The sequence below is a fragment of the Heloderma suspectum genome, chromosome 2, assembly GCF_057233095.1.
Source record: "Heloderma suspectum isolate Gila_16-S chromosome 2, 16-S_ref, whole genome shotgun sequence".
In the NCBI taxonomy this organism is placed as follows: Eukaryota; Metazoa; Chordata; class Lepidosauria; order Squamata; family Helodermatidae; genus Heloderma; species Heloderma suspectum.
Genome location: NC_139459.1, coordinates 173,118,538 through 173,125,965, shown reverse-complemented (window position 1 = coordinate 173,125,965; position 7,428 = coordinate 173,118,538).

Genomic DNA, 7,428 nt, shown 5'->3' with positions numbered 1-7,428 from the left:
TGATTATTATGACCATCTTATCTGCTAAAAAACCATTAAGATGGTATATAACAATGTAAAAAAATAAAATCAGTTGTTGGGGAAGATGAGCCAGATGGTACTATTACCCTCACGGCCTGCCTGTGGGCTTCCCATAGACATCTGGTTGTGGCCATGGTGTGAACAGAATGTGGGACTTGATAGACCTCCAGTCTGAACCAGCACAGCACCTATGTCCTTATGTTTTTAATGTCTCTGTATGTGACATGGGAAGAGAACCCTGGTACTGAAAAAGGTGACTAAGAACCACTGTGAAACTTCTCCATCCTATATGAGACATTTTCCAGTGAGTAATTTGTCCCCACAGTTTCTCTATGGCAGGATCCAGACATAGATGCTGAAGTGGAAACCTCCCATTTAAGTAGTTTTTTTGGCATTGCCTAGCAGAGCTAGAAACCATGGATTAGTTATGGTTGTTGATCCTTGGCACTGTTGAAGCCATGCAATTGTGGGACTCCCATGCATCTTAAAGGTAGGGTGGTGTTACTACTAAAAAATAAAATGAAGCATTAAAAAACAAAAACAAATAGTGGTTAGATCAAAGGGATTGTGCCTAGACTTTCAATTAAATCACTCAGGCTATGTATTAAGTGTTAAAACTTAACTGGCTGCCCAAACCTGCTCCCTTTCCAGGTTCAGAGAAGGGAAGGATATGGCCTTTGGCAGAAAGATCAGAAGCTAGTGACTGAAAAACAGAGTCACTGTTTGAGACAGGGTGACAACTTATGCATTGCCAAAAAAAGAGGATATGCATCACCAAAAATAGAACAAAAGTGGACAGAATTTGCCTAAAATGTGTGTGTGTTGATGTATGTTTATAGATGAACATTTAGAAATTATTACTATAATTTTAAAAGTTACATGTCACCATGACCAGCTGAGCTGTGTGCCTGCTCAGAGTGTACTGCCCAGGTATCTGTTGATGGGCAACTTCAAGGCCCCAGCACTCCCTTTTATGATTCTTTATCTGTAAACTAGATTTGTAGTGGACAGCCCTTTGAATGAGGATGCCTTCAAATAGAGGACTGTCCTCTGTAAAGTAGGACACATGGCCACCCAAGTTTGAGGTGTGGGAACCAAAATAGTTTAGGGGTAGCAGACTGGCGACTTTTCAAACCAACCTCAAAAGGGTCACTGCCTCTCAACCCCAATATAGAAAAGAACAAATCCATTTGCTTTATTATTATCTCCTTTTATTCTCAGTCCTGCCACTTTTACACAAATTGTCACTCTTCTCTCGTAATAAATGTTGCAATACGTTTGCCCATTTTCAAACAGCTTCTTCTTTGACGTAATAAAATTGTGGCACAAAACCTACTTCCGAGTGGAGGCTCTTTCAAATTAGCTCCTCTTTCTGTACACAAAGTCTATTTATACCACCTCACTATGCACATTTGACTGGATGCTCAACTTTTGCCAGGTGTAGCAGACAGTGTTTTTATTTCAAGGGGGATTTTTCAGTACCCCCATTCAAGTCCGCAAAACAATGGATAGATGGCAGTCACCAACTTCACACTGACTGTCATTAAAACAGAGATGAGAGACCTCTGGGACTAGGAAATTGTTATTTTCAGACTGGGCAACTATCAGTTACATACCAAAAACATGTCTGCATAGACAGTCACGGCAGAACACCACACTGCTGAAATGCTTCCCCTGCCTCTGACTAATCTACTTAGCAAACCTCTCTCAAGATTCTTTCCAACCGTTCTTTCTTGGGGCTTATTAGTTTATTTAGGAACTTTTCTTCAAAGCGTAGAGGAAAAAAGACTTTTAAAAATAGGAGGCTGACCTTTTATCCTTTGGCAAAGAAAACACCTCCACAGGCAGAGCAATCCCATGCTCCCCTTACCCTGGGACTGGAAATACGCTGCCGCTATACCAGTGGAACAGCCACTGTATCCTATTCATGCTGAGTCCAGGAGGGGAGGGAGAAAACACATAGCTAGAAAATACAAACACGGCATTAAAATTACGGACGTGCCCCCAGCACCCCGCCCCCGGAACATCACCACAGCCCACCAGTTAGGGAGGGAGCCAACACACACAGGCTAAGCTGGGGTGGGGGGTGTCCATCAAAGTGCCATGCCCCAACATGCAAACACACACCCCCCACTCCCACCCCCAGAGAACCAGATAGCAACCACAGGCACAGCCAAGGGAACTCCATGGCACTATTTGCTAGAGCAGATACAAACACAGGAGGTTACTGTTTCAACTCCTTTCATGGGCAAAACATTTTATCTCTCCTCCCCACCCTGCAATCCCCAATGGAGGAAAGACATAAAACTAGACAGCAGCAACAAGCAAGGGAACTGTATGGGGGAATGTTTCCCCATCTTTCCTGGTAGCTGTTATTCGCTGAAAAGGGGTTCATAAGTACAGTTGCACAGAAACATGAACAAATGCTCCTCAGTGCCACACTCTAAGGAATGGGTCCTTCCCCAGAGTACACTATTGTGGACGAGGTAGCCCTGGACAGCGCCTGTGCCATCGACAGCTTGTTGCTATGGCAGCAAATACTGTTTAAACCTGAGCTTAAAGTTAAACTTTACATTTATGTTACAATTTAAATATTATGTACCACTACTGTGGCAAAGTGGTGTCAGTGCAGGCACACTCTGGGGCCACCTCACTCACAATGGCTCACAAAGAGGAAAGACTGAGGCAAAGTGTGCTCTAGAGATCCTCACTGGAGCCTCACCAGCGGCTTTCCTGTAGCAGCAAATATTATATTACATTAAACGGCATTTGCCACTGATGTGAAACCGGTGGTGTTCCACACTGGCTAGTGGGCACTGGACAGGTGGGCAGCAGCAGCTACTGCTGCTGTGAGGAGGCACAGATGCAGTGGTCCTTGTGGTGCAGTAGTGTGGCAACAATGGGCAGCCGTACAGGCAGCAGATGTGGGCGTGATCCTGATCTTTCGCTATGGGGTGAGCCACTGTGGCTGTTGGAGTGGGGGCGCTCTGGCATTTGTGTGTGTGTGTGTGCATGGTGATACAGGGAGTGCACCTGAATCATCGCACCAATATGAGCTGCATGGCTGGCGCCAAGGGTAGGCATGGTTGGGCAGCTGCCGAGGGCCCACACCCCAGCAGGGGCCCATTGACAAAGCCCCCCTGGGCTTGCTCCTCCTCTTCACCATCGCAGCCTGCTTGTTCACCTGCCTCTCGCTCTGGCCCAGGCAATGATGGTAGTGAGGAGGAGCAGTAAACGCCCCTGCCTGCGTGCTCCCTGGCTCCCTGCCTGTCAAGCAAGCAAGCGGCAGCAGTGAGGAGAAAGAGGAGGAGGAGCAAGAGCAGCTGGAGGAGGAGCAAGAGCAGCTGGAGGAGGAGCAAGAGCAGCTGGCGACAATGGTGGCGAGAAGGCGGACTCACGGGGCTATTGAGAGTGGCTTGCCCAAGGGCCCTCAAAAACCTGGAGGCAGCACTGATTGGCTGCCTCCATGGCTGTGTGTCATGGGGGCATAACTGCTGGCACAGCCCCTGATTGGTGGGCGGTGGTGGAGATTCCAGCTACACCAAGGTTGTATCTCTCACAATTTCCCTTTGTTATCATTTCCCCCCACCCCTCTTGGGCTGAGCAGGCAAAGAATCTGCCAGACCTTCCTCCAGCATATCAGCTGTGCATCCCTGGATACTTATAGGGTAAGTACAGGATTGCTTGCTTAGTGCCATGTGGAATCACTTAGGATGGCCATGTGTCCTCTTTTACAGAGGACAGTCCTCTATTTGAAGGGCTGCCACAAGACTGTCCTCTGTTCTGAAAGTGTGCTCTTTCTGAAGGGCTGTCCAGTCCACGTCCCATGTAATGATAAAGAACCATCAGAAGGAAGAACTGGGCCTTGAAGTTGCCCATCAACAGAACCTGGGCAGCAGACTGAGAAAAGCACACAGGTCAGCTGCTCACAGACTTCTACACTATGATGAGGTGCACAGTATTTCTATTTAAATTATAATAACTATTTCTAATTTTGTATCTATACATATAAATCAGCATATGCACAGTTTGTGCAAATCAGTATTCTCTTGTGTCCTCTTTTTTCTTTGTGATTCAGAAGTGGCCACTCTGTCACCTTTTAAACTCTGCTTCCAGCTGACTGTGGAAAGGGCCATGCCACAGAAGTGCTCACTGGCTTTAGTGAAGAAGCCACCGTTATGAGAAACGGGGGGGGGGGGGGAGACATGTTTCTTCTGACATCTTGCTTTGCCTTTACCCACAATGCTACATCAGCTCTGTAAAACATAAAATGTCTTTTGTTCCAGTGCAGCAGTTAGCACCTCTAAGAACTGGAATGGAAATAGGTTGCCTGCCCCATGGAATCTAGCCAGAGTTCCCAGTGAATGCAGTGTCGATTTCTTCCCCCTTGGTTCCATGTAGCAAACACCAACACTTTGCCAGCATATTCTAATTAAGAAACCAACCACTTGGACTTTTCTTTCCAGTAGTTCACCCACGCTGTTGCTTTTGGAAGTGACATTTTTGAAAACTATTCTGGTGATGATGTTGATAATAAATTTCCCCCTAGCTTTGTAGATCAAAGAGGTGGTTCTCTCCCTCTCTCTCTCTCTCTCTCTCTCTCACACACACACACACACACACACACACTTTTATCCAACTGTTAAATGTCATAATCTCTTGGGAAGGACACTTGGAAAGTCTGGTGTGACTTACAGCAGAGTTGCCTTATATAAGGAAAGAGTGTCAACACAGCATTTAGTAGTGAACACACAGGCTAGAGGCAGTTTAGAAGTTCAAATCAACTTACTTTATTAGTGTTTTTATACACATTGTCAGAGAAGGCTATCTAAAACTGTTTAACTACAAGCATCCCCTAAAGCTGGGTGCGTGACTGTGAGCCAAGGCTTAAGATATGGTTACTTGCTTCCCCTCTGGAAAGAACCGCATGGTGCTTGCTGCAGAGGCAGGAGGAGGAAGAAAGAGGCTGGGGAGGGAGCAGGAAGATAGGAACTGATCAAGCTACAGGACATTCTCTATTGCCCCCTAGCGTCTGGAAGTATGCAAAATTGTTCCTATTAAAACAGTTAAAAGATGCACACTTCACACACTTAAAAGGTACAGGCCATCTAGACCAGCTCCTGCTCTTGCACGATCTCCATTCATTTAAATCAGGGAGGGGCAACCTTTGAGCCACAGGACATATTTGGCTTGCCAGGCCTCCCCATCTGGCCCACAAAGACCTCCACTAAGGCTCCTCCCCAAAGCCCTACCCCCTCCCTGAAGTCCTGACCCCCTCCAAGAACAGCGCAGGGAGATGGGTATGATGGAAAACCCACTCATTAGGGTGCCACTGCTTCAAGGTGCTGGGAGTACTGTGAGGCGGCGTTTCCCCTGGGCTTTGCTCATCCCACCCTCATCTTTCTCTTGAGGTGGCAGTTCCACTGAGCTGAGCAGCATGGTCAGTGGGAGATGGCAATTTCCCTCTTGCACTGCCCAGTATGTGCATGAGTGGCGGGTGGTTGCGAATGGTGTGGGTGTGTGTCTGGGCAAGGACATAGAGGGCCTCGTGCCAACTGGACTGCACCCTGCCCATTGCTGGTTTGCAGCCTCTGACATGCTTGCCCAGAGCCAATGCAGCCCTTGGGCTGGAAAAAAGTTCCCTATCCCTGATTTAAATGGAGCTTGCAAAGAAGACGTTCCTGGCATCGTGTGCTTCAAATGTGATTGCGCTGAAGACACAGCCGACTCAAGGAGGAAGCACGGCATATATTTTAGTAGAAACTGGGGTTGATCAACCATAATGCTAAGTAAACACTAGTGTAAATCCTCATCTGGGATCTTTTGATGTGATGAAAGCCTGTGTTGAACTCCTTTCACATTTCTCTACCGCTCACGACGTGGTCAGGAATTTTAATTCCTGAGCTGAAGAATCCAAATGGCACCCCTCTCACTAAATAACGTGGCACACAATCCAGCAGGAAATTCTCCCGCATATGCCTCGTTACAGTTAGGGAAGGGCTGTATCTCAGTGGCAAAGGACTTGCAATGCATGCAGAAGACCCCAGATTCGTTCCCTGGCACAGAAAGGCCCCTGACCTGTCTGAAACCATGGAAAGCTGCTGTCACTTTGTTTAGTCCAGAGGAGGGCAAGACTCAGGCTTTGTGTTTTTTATTAGAATCCCGAGATCCACCAACTGTAGCCTGGTGCAAAAGACATACACAATTACAATGAAAGAATTCTGAGCCCAGGAATTTGTTTTGAGTTCCAAAACGGAACTGAGCTCACAGTCTGTCCACACAAAAATCTACTCCTGGTCACCCCAAGCTTTCTTCATTTCAGCAGCAGAATTGAGAGAGGATGGAGAATCGTTTTGTTGCTGCTGTAGCGAAAACATTGGGAGTCGGAAACCCTTGCCAAGCTACTGCAAAGCAGTGGATCCAGATCTACCTTCTTCCCATGCACGGTATGGAGCCCACACTGTAGACAGGAATGGGGAACCTCAGGTCAGGGGCCAAATCCAGGCCTCACTGGGGCCAAATCCAGGCTAATGTTCCCCAGAAAACCACATCCCCTTTCCTCCAACCACCAATCATTTGGTGGTTTCCCAGCTTTTGTGTTTTTTCCCCATTGTGTATTCTAAAAGGTTGAAATGTCTCCCCTAAAGCTTAGTTACTGGCAGTAACAGCTTTAAGCTATAATATGCTGGTACTTTTGGAACATTTGGCCCTGTCCCTTTTGCATTTGGCCTTGCCCACACTGGAATGCGGCCCCCGAGAGCGTCTCCAAAATTGAATCTGGCCCTTCAGCTGAAAGTGCTTCCCCACCCATGCTGTAGACAATACTGAGCTAGATGGACCAATGTTCTAACTCAGTCTAAGGCATCTTCCTATGTTCCTTCCTATTAACAATAGCACTGCTGTGTTGTTGTGCAGTTGCCATTCCTTTCAGACGGGCTCAATCAGGAACATGAATTAGGGTGCTTCCAGACAGAGGGCTCCTAGCATTAACCATTAGAAGGCATTATGTAGCTATTCCATCTTTTCTTTCTTAACAGATTTTCCACAGTAAGAGAAAAGACAGAAGATGCAGTAGGCTACGAGCTGAAGACAATGACATCTGGATCTCCCATAAAAGTCTGTGATTGAGGCAATAACACTATAATATTCTTGCCTGGAAGCACCCTTATTCTCCATGGAGTCAGACGTGTCTGTCTGCCACTCTTAACGGTGCCCACTCTTAGCCCATTTAAGGCAACCAACACACCTTGCCTCAGGTTAGGGCTGTCACTGAGCAAAATAACTCTTTCGTCAACCAGCAAAAGAGGAGCAGAGATCATGTTCTCCCTGCTTAGAGAAATGTAAATGTCCAGACTTCTGTGAGACTAGACACACATTGTGGAACATTTCCAGGGTGACATATTCACT